The 19,047-nt window shown below is 39.1% G+C and overlaps 1 pseudogene; it reads right to left on the reverse strand.

The window, feature by feature from the left end:
• Positions 1-7,602: 7,602 nt before the first annotated feature.
• LOC147429202 (uncharacterized) lies at positions 7,603-7,976 on the reverse strand (annotated as a pseudogene).
• Positions 7,977-19,047: the final 11,071 nt, after the last annotated feature.

Consider the following 19,047-nt stretch of genomic DNA (forward strand, 5'->3'; position numbering starts at 1 on the left):
AGAGGTGAGTCAAAATTAAGATACTTCTTTCTTTCTCTCTCTCAAGATAGAATGGGAACTTGTAAGTATAGAGATTTTTAAAAATCGCGCATAGGATCCGCTAACGTTTTTTTTTTTCTAATAAATTTGATAGAGCCGTGATGACGCGTGAGCTTTTCCTTCTCCTATTCTTGAAACCTCTTAGTATTTTTAGCACCCCCCTAGGGCCTATATAAAGGACCCTTCTCCTCCCACTTTGAAAACACACATCTACAAAAGCGGAAGCTCTCTTGCAACGACGTGCCGGAGGAAGCCCCTCTCCCTAAACCTCCACCTTCAAGCCATCTCCATCTCCAATCGTCGATGAGCCGTCTCCCGGTTTGTGGGACACTCTCTCTCTCTCTCTCTCTCTCCAACAACGCGCTTTTCTTTTCTCTATTTCGAAGCTATGGCTCCGAAGCGTGTAATGCAAAGTTCTAAGGATGCGCATGCCGTTGCACCACCAAGGAAGGTGGAAATAAAGGTGTTTGCTCTGAACATATCTCATGCAAAATCATCAATCCAAGAAGAAGTTGAAGCCATCCAACCTCCAGCACAGGAGTTAGCCGCACGCGCTCCAAATCCGGTAAGACAAATTTATAATTCTGCATTGCTATTTATGTTTGACTTGGGAAGCTAAGCATAGCGAACCCCTTAAACTATCCAAGAAACGTGATCTTATCACAAGAAACAAGCATATGTTTTCATAGATTAGTAAAAGAACTGTTTGATAAATTGTCACTGTTTATTGAAGTGTTATTGCTTAACAAATTGTTATTGTTTGATAAGTGGATTTTGATTGAGATTAAGAATTGGTTGATCATGTTTGAAGAATCATTTAAAGAAAAGAAATTTTGAAAGAATATATTTTGTTCCTCGCAAGTATCGAGATGATTCTGCGATAGCGGAAATTAAGATGAGGTTATCGGCTCTCTTTTGTTCCTCCCAGTTAGCGGGATGCCTCGCGGGTAGCGGGATGCCTGGAGATGACTAGCAAGATGCCTGGCGATTAGCGGGATGCCTCGCCGATAGGGGGATGCCTCGTAGATAGCAGGATGCCTCGCAAATAGCAAGAAGCCTCACGGTTAGCGAGATGGCTCGCGGGTAGTAGGATGTCTGGTGGTTAGCAAAATGCATCGTGGTTAGTGGGATGCCTCGCGAGTAGCAGGATGCCTGGTGATTAACAAGATGCCTCACGGTTAGCAAGGTGGGAAGGTTGTGTAGTTCACGGTTAGCAGATAAATCCTCTGCAAAGGCTCTATTGGTTAGACAGAGGAAGTCTGCAGGTAGCGGCAAACTCATGAGCAATTGGAAAAGTTGTTTTTGTTGAAATATAGGGTTGTCTTCATTAGGCCTTGTTTGAATTGTTTTGGTATTGTTTGAAAGACTGTATAAAAGAACCTATGTTTGGAATTAATTAAGAAACACTGTTTGTATATGTAAAACAGTGTGGAAAAAAGTGTGCGTGTGGGGTGGAAAGTGGGGGCTGGCTCAGATTGCCAATGAATGATGGGTGGTCTCGATTAGTCGAGAAACTCTCCACTCACTCTTATTAAGAGAAGTGAAATTAGAGACTCATTGTGCCATGAGACGAGATGGCCCAAATCTACGTGACACAAGATTACTATTTAGTTTAGACTAAATCTCATATCATATTTATGGTTTATGGATGGCGACCGTGGCTCTTAAACGTGGGGAAAAAGGCGTTATTTATGGATTCTAAATATGTCAATGGGATTTCATCTTCATGTTAGGAAACAAATTCATTAGAATCCTAGATGTATCGACCTGGCTTGTGGCATAAGACCCTTATAACCACGTAAACGATGGATAGAGGACTTCCTCTCTTCTCTTGCTCGTATCTCTACTTTGTGTAAATGGAGTAGGGTGTTGTGAACGGAAAAGGAGAATAAAGGAAGGCCATATATCAAGTCGCCCGAATCTTCTCGGGGTTGAGGACGTCACAACAGGAGTTACACATGGATGCATCACATTTATTGAAATCAAATTTTGAGCAGGAGGAGTTGGTTGATGTATTTGTCCAAACTTTGGGGACAGATAATCAAGTTCAGAAGTCAAGTGTTGATGAGCATGAACCTGAGCAAGTGTTTGAAGTTGTTGAGAACTTTGGAGTACAAGATATGATTGATGTGTTGAAAGATCATGCTATGTTGGAATCAGTATCTCAAGTTTTGTCTGGAGATGTTGTTAAAGCAGATTCTATAGTCCAGGGTGGTTGAAGCTCAATTTATTTTTGTTTGTCTCTTTTTAATTAAGGGATATATGGATTCGAGTCGGATTTCTCAAAAATCCACGGTCAATCAGATGTAGGTTATTGGTCAGTCGAATATACTTTGTTAGATTTTCATAGATTGAATTATGAGATTATGGTCAGACGTACTGTGGTAAATCAAATATTTAATAGCTAGTTGTACTCCAAGATTGAGGTTGTTATAATCACATTCAGTTGAAGACAGGTTATAAGCTTACTCAACGCTTGTATGGATACGACTGTAATGGGTTGAGGTTGTAGTTTCTTTCTTGATGAATAGAGTGAATCTGAGTTCTATTTTGAGTTACGTTCTTGCTCTATCATCTCTCTTATGTGTATCACTTTGTTGTATCTGAATGTAATCTTGAATTATGTAAGGTTAAGGGTAGTACATGTTTTCATTTTTCTCTGTGTTGACGAACCACAATAGTGTGTCACACAAAGATGAAGAGGGCATAAACTATGCATGTCTCCACTCTGTCTTTGATGAACAAAACTCTTGTGTGTAAACGTGAAACAAATGATAATTTGAGCTGATCTAAAATTGAACAACCTATAGGTCACTCTGGAGTGAGAAGTGTAGCATCATGCCTACTGCAAACCACAAGTCGACCACTAAACCCTAAACGCAACCCTGTGGTGAGAGATAGAGAACTGTACCACACGAATGAGAATATATGTCTATCCTAAAACTCTTCTCTACAATGAGCCAAGTGGCTGCAGAGCACGAGAAAAGTGACTAATTTCTACACACTTCTCGAGTGAGCCGGGTTGCTACACACGCCACGAAGTGACCTATAACCTGCAAGCCAACTCTATGGTGAGAGTAAAACAATTGCACCACATGAGTCTAACACAACACACAAAAACAAATTAGAAAAGAGCAAAATAAGTTGAAAATGTTACCTCAAGCTCAGGCTGTCCCAAAATCCTCCTCAAGCTCTGGCTCTTCTTTTGATCGAAGCCGGCTCAAGCTCTAGAACTGCTTTCGATCGAAGCTGGCGATGGTTTCTTATATAAGATATATTTTGATTGAAAGCCTTTTCGATCAAAAGATATTTTGACAAAATTTGTTTTGATCAAAGAGAAAATAAAACAGCTATACGGCGATTATACAGGATTTTGGCATATAATTGCGTTTTATACGTATAATTGTTTTGTACAAGCATATAAATGCAATGAAACATATATGTTGATTTCATTATCACTTTCAACAAAATCTAACATATCATCCTCTATTTCTTCATCCACATACATATAATTTTCATCACAGTCTTCATTTTGACTTTCCTGTGAATCAAAGGGATCTGTATCACCTCTTCTTTTTTATAACTAGATTCTTTTCCTTGCGATGGGAATCTTCATTTTTGTCCCGTCTAATTCATGCAAGGTATAATTTGCATTCCCATGTACATGATGAACCACACAAGGACCAAACCATCTCTTTGAAATCTTTCTGATTGTTGAATGCTGGTTGTCAAGATTGTTGTCATACACCAACACATAATCACCTTCCTCAATAGATTTAGGTTTGACCCTATGCCTCTTATCAAATCTATCTTTATTCTTTAACCTTGCATCTTTCAACCGTGCTACTGCAATCTCAATATTTTGGGGCCTTCTTTTTTACTGTTGTATGTGAAAATCAAGAAGGTTTTCCTTTTATTCCATCTTCCCAAGGGAATACATTCCATGTGGGAATTACATCCTCAATTGGCATTATAGGTTTTTTACCATACATCAACTCAAAAGGCATACACTCCCATTTTAACTTTGTAGGCCTTAGAAAAATCTTTGATGATAGGCGGATGCCCACGCTCTGATTTACCATTTTCCTCAGGATTATATGTAGTAGTGAGAGCAAGTTTAATGCCCAACCGAGAGAAAGCCTCCCTTTCTTTGTCCGCATCCAACTCACCCCTGTCTATTGTTATTTTCCTAACACAACCATAACGGCTAATTACATCATCCAAGAGGAACTTAGTGCTTCTTGTTCTTAGAGCATGACCTTCAACTTGATCGGTTAAGTCTTTTGGTGCAAGCACTATGTATCACATTTTCCATAAGCCAAATGGCATTAACCAGATCTACTACCCACTTATACTGCATGGCCAATGGGTAAGTAGGGTGAAACCCATCACATTTCAATACATTTGGCAGGTTTCACAAGACTTCACAAAGTGCAATACATCTTTATAAATCCCTTTCCACCAATACCTCTATTTCATTTTAGTAAAGGTGTCCCATACACCTCTATGTCCAGCATAAAGACTCTCATGAAACTTTTTCATAAGCTCATATTGAAAGTACTTATCATTCATGACTCTCAACAACATTCCATTTCTTTGTTTCAAACACTTCCATAAGTATCCATCTTTAAAAAAGTATCCATAGTATTCTTTTGAACTCTTGAACAGTCCACCCTTCTGGCCTTGTTAAAGTGCTCACATAACTTCCAATGAGCAACCAACCACCTTGATATAGGTCCTATGTAAATGACTCAAGTGCATTTGACAAGAAAACATGATCACGCTTGGCATGAGAGATACTATAGAACCTTGTGCCTACATCATCGCCCTCAACAACCATGTATTCTTCATTTTCATACCTTACTCTTGAAAGCATACCCGCAAACTGGATTATATTTCCTTGCAATATGATTAAATTCTAGATTTAAGGACTTTATGTAGGCAATCCATCTCGACATAGCAATGTTAGGAGTTGAGCAACTTGAGATCATTCCAAGAAGGGATAGACAATCAGTCTCCACTATTACATTTTCTCCTATCAAATACTCTTTGTCACATTTCCAAGCTGTGACTACTCCCCATAACTCTCTTTTTACCTGTGTTTACTTGTGTTGACGAGAACTTAGGACCTTTGATCCAAATCTCACCACATATCTCTTTCCATCACCATCATCTTGTATGATTGCCCATCCAATTCCTATGGGGCTCGTATCCACTTTCACAACAATTACATATCTTCTACATTCATAGTTTGCATTTCTCAAAGTTGGAGACATAAGCAACAACTTATTTAATTTTCTCATGGCATGGGTATTCATTTCTACCCATTTAAGCTTTTGGTTCTTTGTCAAAAGTTGATACAAAGGTTCTATCACATGCGCATAATGTGGTATCCAGATAACATAGAAAACACATGAACCCAAGAACCTTCAAACCTCAATTACATTAATACATGTATCTTTTATTCTTTGAATAACATCAATCTTTGTTGGACAAGGCCTTCTACCATACGGCCCGCATATATGTCCTACAATAAGAACTTCATTCACACCAAACATTGACTTTTGGCCAGACAAGGTAAGGTTCACCTCTTCCTACCTTGACAAGATATTATCACAATCATTGATATGGTTTTCCACATACTCTGGGCACCCCCTCAAGTCCACAGCCTCATCTATATCACTTACATCACATACTTTGATTGGCACATCAGAAAGGCATTGTAGTTTGAGGCATGAAGCTACGTAGGACTTTGTTCATACCATTCATCATATGCGAAGATGAATTAGTTTCTCCATGAGGTAAGGTGCACATCCTTACCAAACAGAACGGTGTCCTCATGGAAGCTAGGTCCTTGCTTTCATTGCTAGTTGGTATTTGAAAATTAATCTCTAGGTGCTATATCCACAAATTTGCCTTATGACTTGAAAAAACTTGATATTTTTTTGGAATATTGATCTCACCATGAACCTTACTCTTGCACAACATTTCTAAACCTAAATTGTGTGAAAAAACATGTCCTATTTTTTGTATTTTTTTCAATATCTTGCAACTATATCACTCTAAAACTCATGATTGAGAGGTTTAGATTGCTAGAGGATTAGTCTTAGTAGTTCTCAGCATGTTTAGATGCTTCTAGGGAGAATTAAGTGTTAAAGTTGCGGAGAGTTATGACCACATTACAAGAATTACCTTATCCTATTTTTTGGTCAAATTTAGCATGTTTATGATTTTTTTAAATGGATTTCTTTATATCCAAGTGCCATTTTGACTGTGAAAGTGGCACATGTAACATAAAGCTAGTCCTCCTTAAGTTTGGGGCACTAATATCCTATATAGCATTTATATGATCATGGTTGAGTTTTTCAATTGCAGAAGAATACGATACATTCTAGTGTAGCATGTATAGCTTTTTCAATATTGCTAGTTCCTTAGACTAGTTGTGTGCATTTTGTAGGTAGTAACCATATCTTATAAGTTATCATAAACTTAAACTTTGGCTAGATATTGAGCAGTTTCTATGGGATTGTAGAGTTCATAATGCTAAACCTAGTTTTTTCATGTTTGTTGTATTTAGGACTTCATCATTGTCCCCTAGGTTCCACTTGGTAAGCAATCTATTATTTTGTTGACATGCTCCATGCATCCTTTTGAATCCAAAGGCCCAAAGGGAACTAAGAAAACATCTATATTGTATTTGTATTGAGTATGACTATAGAAACTTTAATGATAGGTTCACAGAATGGTAAAAATGCAACTTTTTTGTACCAACTTTTTTGCAAAAAAAAAAAAGTGAGGCAAAAGCAACCATGTATTGTGATCACAAACCCATTGTAGATAACCGTGAATTTTATCTCATACTCTAAAAAAATCCTAGACTCATTTATATGCAACCGTAAGGAATGGTTGTTTTTGGTAAAATGGAATGGTCCAGCAACTTTGGAGACTTGTTGTGATCAAGAGATGAGAAATTCTACAAGTTTCTCATTTTTGCCATTGTGTGAACATTTTGCAGTGTACTAAAGGTCGAATTGACATTCCTTGTGTTCTTGCTTGTCAAACTGTGAGAAAGTTTACCACTTTCTAAAGAAGCAAGCATTGCAAAAGCAAATAGCCATCGTTCATGTGTTCATATGAGGTCACACATTACACGATAAACCAACATGAAACACAGTTCATTGTCCTTGCCAAACTATAAACTAGCAGTATATGGAAATGTTTATAGTGAATGCAAACATTTGAGTATATGAAATGGCCAACTTCACTCCACTTCTCAATTTTACATGTAGAGGCGATCCAACTTCACTCCCTTGCCTCCATTTGTTGATGAAATGGCCAACTACCTCCACTCCATCAATTTTACATGTAGAGGCGAGGAAATTTCACTCCATTGCCTCAATTTGTTTTCTATACCAGTATAAGCACGGGCAAAGTAAATTTGAAAGCCAAAAAATTTACAAAGTCATGGAGGAATCCCTATATAGGCTATAGAGACGGTTGATTCACTTCTAAGGAGTATTCACACAAGGCTACTACTTTACGCCTAGTTAAGGGGCCATGTGCTCAAAGCAAGATAACTTTCATGAGGATGCTTTTGGAGGGAAGAGGCTTATAAATGGGATATATTCTAGGGATAGAAACAGTGAGGGTTTGGCCATCCCAAACGGCCCTTGCATTGTCCAGGTTAGCGTTGGGCAGCAAAGGGAAGCCTGCGCTCAAAACCACCGCCGCTTTTTACAACAAGCGCGTTGCCGTCCTCGGCCTGCACTTGAACGCCATGTATGGGCAGCCCTACACAGCTCAATTTAAACGTGTGTAAGCTCACATGAACAAGTCTGCCATAGAGTCGAGAAATTAGGTCTATGAAGAGTATGCGTAGTACCTGAGAGGTTGGAGCTAACAATGTAAGTAGCAGCTATTGTCTCTTGCACATCCATTGGTCAGCCACAAGATCTACCAACTCTCTCTCTCTCTCTCTCTCTCTCTCTCTCTCTCTCTCTCTCTCTCTCCTTCCACAGCACTATGAATTGTGCACTGGATTCCAGCATCCTTTATATCATTTCTTGTAGTATGATGAGCTCTTGAAAAGTGGTCGAATCAGGTCCTCACAAGTGGCATGCTACTACTGTTCGTCTTGAGGCGCTATCGCCATCCAAATTGCTCGAAGCGACTCTGATTGATGAAGATAAAAAGATGCCCACATTTCCTTACGTGCTCAGTTTACCTTGACTCTCATGAGAAAGAGAAAAAGAGGTCGGCCCCTGACCCCATCCCCATGAAAATTTAGCACCTCAATTATTAGGCACACTCGATGTTTTACATCTTATGATAGCAAGATCATACAACCTTGTCTCACAATCTCCATGCTATGAACATCCTGCAATCATCCCTCACAATCCCCACAATATTTATCTTGTGTTGCATTAATTTGTGGCACAAGTCTTTGTGCTCCATGTGTCTTGAGTAAGGAATTGATTATAAGAGGTGGAAAAATCCAATTCGAGGAGGGAGCTTAAAGAGAGGGATCCCTCAAGGATTGTAGCTGAAGATAGGCCTCTAATATCAAAGCAAACAAAGATACCACCTACAATAGAAAAAGGACCAACTGAAAGAGTTTGAGCACCAATACTATGATAGTAGCCTTTTTGTGGGATACATATGCTGCACAATTATGACTTTCCGTGAGGGAAATCACAAAATTTCTTATATAGATTGATAAGGAAGCAAGAAAGGTGCCTATCATGAGAGATAAAGCCACCGGCCACCAAGAATCTCTACTAAAATTTGAAATCTTGTAAAGCCTCTCTTAAAGTAGTGACTGGAGTAACACTCATAATGCAATAATAAAAAAACAAATCAAGATGCTCAATGTATCCCAAACTCAAGGGCTAGACACTTTTATTGGTGCATTAGCTAGCATAAGCCTAGATCTATTATCCTTCAAACTTTATGTGGTCAATCCAAATTGTACGGATCAAGAATTCAGCTCCTAATCTATTAGATTACCCCATGTTTTGTCCCTAAATGTAGGCCTTAAAACCTGAGGTCAAGGAAGGATCAACTACCCTCAATCACTCATTTACTTCTATCCTCCATAGCCTACTCCAACTCAAACAGCTACTATTAGAGCTATACGGCTATCCACCCTAGGGCTATTCATTCTTATAATTACAATTGGGAATTGTTTTTTAGTCCATTAAAAATATCTTTTCCTTTTTAGGAATTTGATATTCCATAAATAAATCATTTCTATTCTAGCTAAATCATAGTCATAATTCACTACAATTTTTCTATGCAAGTGTTGCTGACTTGCGGTCCTCACTCTTCTCATACAGATTATATCAATTTTTAAATTCATACACAGAAAAGTCCTCCAACCTTTTGGAGAACCCTCTGGCAACCTCACTGGTTCCAATCAACATCCCATTATCTCAAATTTTCATAGAGTTGGCCATGAGCTTTTGCGACGTACGCATTGATAATTCTAATTCCAAGCCTTGAATGTCTTAAAATTTTCCTAAAGTCTCTTTCAAGAGGGTTCCATCATCCTAGAGAATTTACAACAAAGACTTTGGATTCCAACCTTGAAAATCTATTGTGTGGAGAAAATATATGGAGAGTATTTTCCTTGAATATAATAATTGAATATTTCTCACTAATTTCGATCAGAGTGTCCACCAAAATTGAAGTGCAAGGAGCATCCAAATAGGGATCTACATACAACCTTTATGAATCTCCAAAAATCTATAAAAAGAGATGGAAAATTTTGCGAAATTGTTTCATTTACTCATTTTTTATCAATTTCGTGTGAAATTATATATTCAAAATGTACTACACTCATAGAAGATGCTCAAACATCAATCTCTTGTTTTATTCATATTATCCCTAGCCATCCTATCAAGTTACTTCTATGTAGCCCATTCTCTTTCTAGTTCATAATGAAATCATTATTCTAATCTTGTAAAAGAAGCTAAACACTTCTCCATAAACTTGATTTTGGTCCATTTCGATGAAACATCTCCTCACCCATCATTAATAGTTCACAATGGGAAAGTATGAAACTAGTGAGGTGAATGGCTTTGGCATCAAGCACAAGTCAATTCAAGGAAAAGAATCACCTTATGAGTAAGGGTGGTAGGAAAATTTTGGAGGAACTCATAAGAAACAAATACTTTCTTGCTAGAAGACCTTATTAAGAATGCCCGCATTTATTAAAAACATTCAAAAAGACTATTTGGATGTGCATAGCCTTCAAGGCCCATGCAGATGAAGGAGAGAAAAGAACAAGCAGAGATAGGAGAGAAATATTTTCACATACAAGCAATAGGCAAACAAAGAAGGATGTCCAACCATCACTATCTGCATATTATAATAGCCTCTTAACTCTGTTAAGTATGGAGCCTGATTTACCCTTGTAATTTTCTGTGGTAAAAGCGCACATTTGTAAGGCCCCCATTATGAGGAGAAACCATCGTGCATGAAGGAAAATCACTCACCGGAAAACAAAATTTTCACGGACAAGAATCAGGGGCAACTTTAAAGGCCTCGGGGGCGGAGGCCCCCGAGACTTTCTTTTTTCGCCGGAATATTCTTTTTCGCCGGCATATTATGGTCGACGGCGGCCGAAAAGTGGTCGAAAAACAACTGTTCGGTTGGCCGGTGGCCGGTAGTCAATGGCCGATGGCCGGTGGTCGGAAGTCAATGGCCGGTGGCCAGTGGTCGAAAGTCAATGGCCAGTGGCCGGTGGCCGAATTCAAAAGCGGACTTGTCTTCTCAAGGGCGGCCACACATGGGCGGATTGGAGGGTCCGATTTGGACTTATTCGCAGAAGGGTGGCTACACATGGCTGTCTCTCATAAGAGAGGGCAACCCTTTTGGCCTATAAAAGGAGGCCATTTCTACACACATTTCATAGTGTGAAGTTGATGCAACAAGGTGAGTGTGAGGTGGTGAGAGTGAAGCAAGGTGGGAGCTCCATTAAGGGTATGATCCCTTTGTAAACTACTTCTTGTTTTGAAGTACTAAAGCCATTGAGTGGCTGCTTTCCCGTGGACGTAGCCCACATTGGGTGACCCACGTATATCGTGTGTACTCTCTCTCTCTCTCTCTCTCTCTCTCTCTCTACTCTATAATCTTGTGTATATAAATCTGTCTCTCTCCATTAAGTAATCTACTCAATTATCTTTTTAGCTACGTCTTATTTCCTAACAAACTCATGTATGGTTTAACCATAGTCCTGTAAAAAAATAGCCACTTTTGTTTCTTAAGAGAATTTGTAGAAAAACAATTCAATAGCCTTTTAGATGTCTAAAGAAAAAACCTGCTCGGGGAAATTTGCCCAACACAATATAGTATGAGTTTAAAAAAATTGTCAAGACAATAAATTAAGGGTTGAAGTCGTCTTTGCATGGCCATCTCTGAGGATTGATTTGGTAAAATTCTTTTAATCTTACTAGATTGTCTCAATGGTAGACCATTTTTTTTAAAAAGAGACTTAAACTTCTTTGAAAAATCCCTCAATAAGTATACCACTGGCCTAGGTTAAGTAGTAAATTACAATTTTATGAAAAAAAGACTCTTAAAAATAAATATAAAATTTTCTTTTTACCATTTATAACTCAAATATGACTCTCAAGTCTTAAACACATCCTAACAAGATGCTGAAGAAGTTTCACGAAGTTTTTATGTCGCATGCAAAAGTAATGCTTAAAATAGTAGAATATATGCATTAGACACTTTAGTGGCTCTAGTCACTTTTGTGGCCCATTAGAACATCAGTTTTAAGAGGTGTATTCCATACTAGTAAGTGGGTGAGTTTTGATTATCCAGAAAGACTATTGGGATGTGCATATCCTTCAAGACCTATTGAGATGAAGAAGAGTAAAGAGAAATCAGAGAAAGAGGTTCACGTACAAGCAATAGGCAAAGAAAGAAGGATTTACATCCAACCACCACTATCTCCATATATTATAGCCTCTTAGCTCATACATGTTTTAAGAGCTGCATTTTATATAAGTAGTAAGTGGGTGAGACTTGATTATCCAAAAATCCTCCCTATTAAGTGTTATCCACTTTTTCTATACTAGCTTCATATCCACTTTATTGACTTACAAAGGTTTTGGGTATGTTGTATAATTTTTAAGTCGTAAAGACTAAGAGTAGCCTCCTCCGCTTGAAGTAATGTATTAGATTCTTCAATTGTATCCTTCTGTGAAAGCTTCACCAAATCAAAGATTGCACTATATATATGGATCAAATTTTAATGGTGTGTGTATGTTGGTCAGTGAAGGGGGTCTTGACTAATCTTGGAGCAAGTGTCTATCCTTTTACAAATCTGAGACGAATAATTAGATGCATAGATTTAATAATCATGTGATCACGTGAAATTTCATGTGTTTACAAAGTGTTATTATCATATTCACATAATTACACGTTGCATGACCACCAAAATACCATCGATAAAAGATAAAAGCTTGGCAATCCTCCAACGATTTAAAATGTGGGGCTCAGGCAAGCCTGCAAAAAATCATTTTTAGAGTACACACACACACAGAGGGAGGGAGAGAGAGAGGACCTTTGTAGGTATATCAAGAAGAGGGAGGGACTAATGGGGTCGTGTGGTAGCATGCCTTGCATCACAAAGCATGGCAATAGCAGAATAGGAAACCACACAACTCATGTGATTGCTTGTGCATAGTGTGGTAGCATACCATATGATCTAGTGCACAATAATAGCAAGGTATCTCACCACACAATGTGGGTGTATGCATTAGTCATTCTATGGAATGGTGCTTACCATGGGGACATCACCTCAGTTACCTGGGAATATCGTGTCATTGTGGTAAGTATTGGCTCATCGTATATGTAGTACTACTATCATTATGGGGAGTCATCTTCCCTTCCCCATGCGCAAAAAAACATATCTACATCGATCGATAACAAGACCGTCTGATGCTCGTATGTAAAAGGTCCTCTCTCTCTCTCTCTCTCTCTCTCTCTCTCTCTCTTACATATGAGATTAAGATATGAAACAAGGTTTTCTTTTACACAATATATATGAAAAGCTCACAAAAAAACTACTCTAAAATTGGCAAATTATTTGTAAAATTGATCTTCACTACTTAACTTGGACGAATAAAAAATATCCATATTCTTTGAAAGTATGATTCTCTTTTAAAATAAAAAAGCAAAACAATGTGTGCTTTCATAAATTATCTGTCAAAAATGACCATGGAAAGACATTTTTACACCTTCACTTAGCTTTATACCATATTCTATCAACTTTGGATTCAACCTTGGGGGGTGCACTATTTAATCATGTAATTGTACCACGTGATTTCAGCAAGAGGGGTTTTAAAATGCAAAAAAATAGACATTTAACAAAAATACATTAAAATAAGGGATTTTTAAATCCATTTTAGAAAAAAGTCATAAACTCATGGATCGTTTTATTCATTCAAACATGTTAGAGGACGAGGTCTTCGATTACCCCACTAATGCTTGTTATATATATGGGTGCTAGGTAGTGATCCCTCCAATGATACAACTAATTCTAGCAATCTAAATGTGAATCAATGTCTTATGGTTTAGCATATTTATTTTGAAGTGTACATGTCTTTAGATTATATCGTTTGGAATATTGAATCAATGTATTTTATTAGCCTTATCTTCATGGTTTGATGCATGTATTTGATTATAATAATCTTTTGTGGCGTGTGGTATACCATTCAATGCTATGCGAAACCCCATATTTCAATATGCTTTAATGAGCACGGCCAAAAAAGGGTTTGTGCTTCCTGATTATAATAAGATTCCCACATAGTGTCTAGATAAAGTGAAAGATGGTATTGAATCCATCCTCAAGAGTATGGTGGTGGAGTTTGTTCCTACATATGGTTGCACCATAGTGTTGGATGGATGAACCAGCTATCTAAAGAAGCTGCTCATCAATAAGATGCTTATCAATCCTAGAGGGTCTATGTTTGTAGAAGCCATTGACACCTCTTTAAAAGAGAATAACCGTGATTATCTAGCAAGGATATATGAGTGTGACATAGCAAAGGCAGGGACCAAAGAATGTGACTGCAATTATCACAGATAATGCATCCAATTACAAGGCTGCAGGAAGGGCTATCCAAGTTAAGTACCGAGAAACTAGTTGGGTGCCATGTGCCATGCATACTCTTAGTTTTCTATTAAAAGACCTTGGAAAAATGGCCGTTGTCGGGGGATATGTGTTCTCTACGTGAGCCAGGTAGGCGCCGGGCCTCTGGTTGTGGGAGGTGTGACAGACTAGATGCAAAACACAAAGCAGAAGACTCGAAAAACACCTTAAATGCTTAAAAATTGACAACCGGAATGTTGTAAACTGCTAATGATTAGCCGAAGTGAAATTTGATTACAAATTTTTGTTGTTAACGGCACTTATGGTGTTAGGAGAGTTTAATTCTCTCAAATTAGATGACGACTATAAATTTCTCACTTATGCCTGCCATTAAAACCATTTGAAGCTGATCAAGATGTACATATCTCATGAAATTCCCTGCTTGATTCCCTTGTAATTCCCAATTACGGTAGAGTGATGTTTTATTCTCTCCTGGTTACCTTACTGCTCCGTTATCTTGCTACTTAACCTCAGAATCTCTAAATGATTGACGATTACAACATCTCAGCTTGCCTCCCTTTGCTTGCCAAGCTCCGATATCTGCTCTTGCCAATTTTCCCTCGCCTTATCTTTCCCTTGCCGAGATCTTCTTACTCTTGAGTGAGAGAGTTCCTAGCTTTTCCAATTCAATTGTAAGCTTGAAGCCAAGACTCATTCCCTTCTACCTCCTCTTGATTATGGCCGAGAGAGGGAGAGAGCGCCGTGCTCTTGCTCCTTCGAGTCTTGGATTCCTCTTATGGCTCAATGTCTTGAGAAAGAGAGAGAGAGACAGAGAGAGAGATGCTTCCTCGACTTGGTTCTCTTCACCTCCCCGTTGCTTCCCCTCACCTCCTCTTGCCTTCGAGCTTCCCTCACCTCCTCGCCTTGGTTCCCTTGCTGCACTCGTTGATTCGTGTGCTCTTGCTGCTTATGGCCGAGATAGGGAGAGGAAACTCCTTGCTTGGATTGGAGATAGAGAGAGAGGGAGAGAGAGAGAGAGATCTTCTTGTCTTGCTTGTTTCCTTCACAATTCCCCCTTCGGTGTCTTCCAATACTTCATGCAAAAGGCATCCCCCCCCTATTAATAGATTGCCCCTCCCTTAGCAAAACGACGGCGCTATCATTGGTAGGAGGCATAGGAAACCCCCTTATGACGTGGTTGTCGGAGTCACACCTGCACGGAATCCAGCAGTATGGTGCCGAATATCTGCGCCATGGCAAGCTAAGAAAGTTTTGTCACATAGTCGACTTCAGCTGAGAGCTTCCTCGCCCTGCGTGAGCTGTTTTCTTCTGCCTGTGCATGGCCTCCATCCTCTTTTGTTCACACTCTTTTTTTATATTTATAAAATAGGGTTGCCCCCTTTTTCCTTAGCAAGTGGGCGGCCATGCTTTCTATTAGCTTTGGGCGGCCGGTTTAAGTTGGTGGGCGGCCTTGCTTTTGTGTTGGCCCTTGTTAGAGCACCACACTTGATTTACCTTTCGAGCCCCATCCACGGCCTCGAGCCCCGGTCGCGGCAATGCCAAGCACAACATATGGTATACGTTTCGACCAACTCAGTGCCACTAAGCACGACGTTTACTCTCAACAGCTCTCAGCTAACAATAGCATCGTGAATTTACTTGCCTGTAACAAGGTCCTGAATAGTGCCACATGCCCCCAAGATTGAAGTATAAGTGATTGCTTCTGGTAAAAGACATTTCTTTTGCACTCGGTTATTTATTAATTGTATCGGCTTCTCAGATAATGCCAAAATTATCCATCTCAGTAGTGCCCGCAACTGACACCGGACTCTGCCTACCAAGCCGTAGACTTCTCAAACTACATAGAACGCATACAAACCCTACTAAGGAGGCCAAAATTCCCAGATGGCACCACGACCGAGCCGACTGGATTGGTACGGATCCGACCCCCAGTGGATCTTTAACGGACAATAACTTGGCAACTAGAACTCCGATTCGTTGATCTGAAAATACCAACGCGCTCCACAAAGTAAGCACTTTAGGCCTGTGCATTCACTTCATTTCTATCCCCTTAGCTGCAGTTGCCCAATCCGGTACAGATCTGCAATCGGCTTAAACTTCAAACTTCCATAACTTCTTCACCGTAGCTCCAATCGACGAGCCGTAAAGACAGGCCGGTAGATCACTTCAAGCACTGCAGTTCTAGATCATAATATCCCATCTGTGCTCACTTCAATCATACTCATTTTTGGCATCATTGATGCATCTGTTGTCTCTTTTAAGCCACATCTGGCATAAATTAATAGTTAAACTTGGCCTGCTAACAAGCCCTGATCGTCGCTCACTAAATGTGTAGGCTTCAAGAAGCTTAGCTTGCATTTCTCTGCTCTTTTTCTCTACATGGCAGCGGAGCTGCACGACACCGTCATAAAAAAAATGATGTTGGATGCTAATCATGTGGTGAAATCTATTAGAGAGCATCAATTTTCAACAATTTGCAGATATTTTGTGTGACAAGGTTTGCAACTGCATATTATGTTCTTTCCACCTTGCAAGAAGTGAAGCCTGCATTGATTTAAAGATTTGTTGATGGATGTTGGGGTGCATGGCTCAACAAGTATCCTATCTACAAAGAGGCAGCTACAAGGTGTGTACATCTTGTGAACTCACAATGTTTTTGGCGCAATGTAGAGAGAATTGTCATCCTAGCCAAACCATTGGTAGATCCTTTTTGAGTAGTCGACAAATACTCTTTTGTCTTTGGTCGAGTCTATTGGTATATGTCAGAGGCATTGCACAAAGTAAGAGAGCATGTTGGCTTTGGTGCAAAAGACAAATCTTTCATAATCACAATGGTCAATAAGAGATGGGTGCAATTGCATACACCGTTGCATGGTGATGCATTTGTATTAGATCCTAAGTTTCAAATGCACCAACAATCAGGAAATAAAGAAGTCATGAGTGACTTCAAAATAGTGTGCTCGCAACTATTAGGACAAGAGGATGGGAAGACTTCTTTTCATCAGAGCGAGTTGATTATGCTAATAGAACTAACATGTTCCAAAATCCATAGCATATAGATGCCATTGCACACACAAGTGCCCATCTATGGTGGAAGGAGTATGGTGGGGAGAAAGTGAGATGCAACACATTGCTCTTAGGGTTCTATCTATTGCAGCATCAAGTGGTAGTTGTGAGAGGAATTGGTCGGGTTTTGACTTTCTGCATACTAAAAAACAAAACCGGCTTCATCCTCAATGTTCTATTGATTTGGTTTATGTTTTTTGCAATAGGAGACTCATTCATAAGCTAGTGAACATTGCGACAAGACCAACACAAAAGCAATATACTATTTTTCAAACCCATGAAGCTATAGTTGTGGAAGTAGATGATGACGATGATACACTATAAGAGGAAAACTCCAGAACCGCTAGCATTGCTGCACATTAAGAAATGAAAATAGAAAGAGAAAATATTGCATGTGTGGCAATAACAGTGGTAGCAAAGGACGCGGTAGTGGTTTGACAACAATATACGGGGTAATAGAAGCAATAATATAGCCTCAATTATTATCGCGAATATTACCGTGTATATTACCCCGTTTATTATTGCACATATTACCGTTCATATTGCCACGCATATTACCTCACATATTACTGCACATACTACCTCGCATATTACCTCACATATTACCGCCATACGAATTTTCAAAGATAAAGATGCTCATTTGGTTCATCCAATTTGGATGGCCTAGATGAGCATCTTTATTTTTTATTTGTATAAATTTATCTGGTCTATGACTATCTTCATCAAGTACATAGTTCACATCAACAAATATTGGTCGCTTCTTCTTACTACTCTTCTCTCACAAGGAGCTCTATTTATTGTAGGGACTTTGTATACTCATCTTTGACATTGAAGAGTGAGTCAAATCAACCAGTGATTTGGAAGCTGATGTAGTTGATGATTGACTTACGAACCTTTGTGCATGATCATAGTTCTAGTACTAGGAGCACACTCATAACCTTTAAGATAAGCATTGTATTGGAAACTTTGTAGCAGTTCCACTGTCATGTTTGTGCTAGCATCCATTTGGCATTCTCAATGATCATGCATTCTGCTCATTATGACATATATGATAGGTAGATATAGATAGAAAAAAATATTTAATTATCATCCATGAAGGTCAAATATAACCTATGGGGCCAAAAACAATTCCTTATGAATAAAGGAAAATGGGTCTTTTAATTCATGATGAAGTGTGTGTGTGTATAGCCGGGGTATAAAAAATACCTCTTGAATGCACGTGCTATAGGTATTTTTGAAAAGGGGACCCCCCCCCCACCCCCCGTTGGATACATCTCAATTAAGAAGTAAGGGTCTAGCGAGGTGTGATAAAGGGAAGATAAGATGAAATGAACAAAACCTAAGAAGGGGTAGGTGAGGAGGGAGCCAGTTTGGGAGTTCAAAACTCTTGGATAATGGTTTACCTTCTTGATAAATTGTCCATTTCCCTATTGAGTGTGATTCTCACATCTTTGGAGTTCTTCCTTCGAGTTAGGCGGATGTTAGATCTTTTGCAAACCAAAATTTGGTGTCCTTGAGAAGCCGCAATTGCTCAAGGAGTTTGATTTGATTTGTGTTGGTCTTGAAGATTAGGATTGCATGGTTGGTACGATGTTTGTGTGTAAGAGAGGTGATTATGGAGACCGCATTGTACCATGTGGGCTATTGTTTGGATGTGAGCAAAGGAACTGTGGAACATTAAAGGAGATATCCTCTTGGCATTGTCATTCACCTAGCGTGGACAGTACACAATCTTCAACCTTACCAAAGATGATACTTGCACTTGGGTTTTGACCTCCTTTGTGAGGGTGGTATCTACTTCCATATTTGTTTTATTG

Source organism: Adiantum capillus-veneris, chromosome 22, assembly GCF_014529385.1.
Source record: "Adiantum capillus-veneris isolate H3 chromosome 22, ASM1452938v2, whole genome shotgun sequence".
Taxonomy (NCBI): Eukaryota; Viridiplantae; Streptophyta; class Polypodiopsida; order Polypodiales; family Pteridaceae; genus Adiantum; species Adiantum capillus-veneris.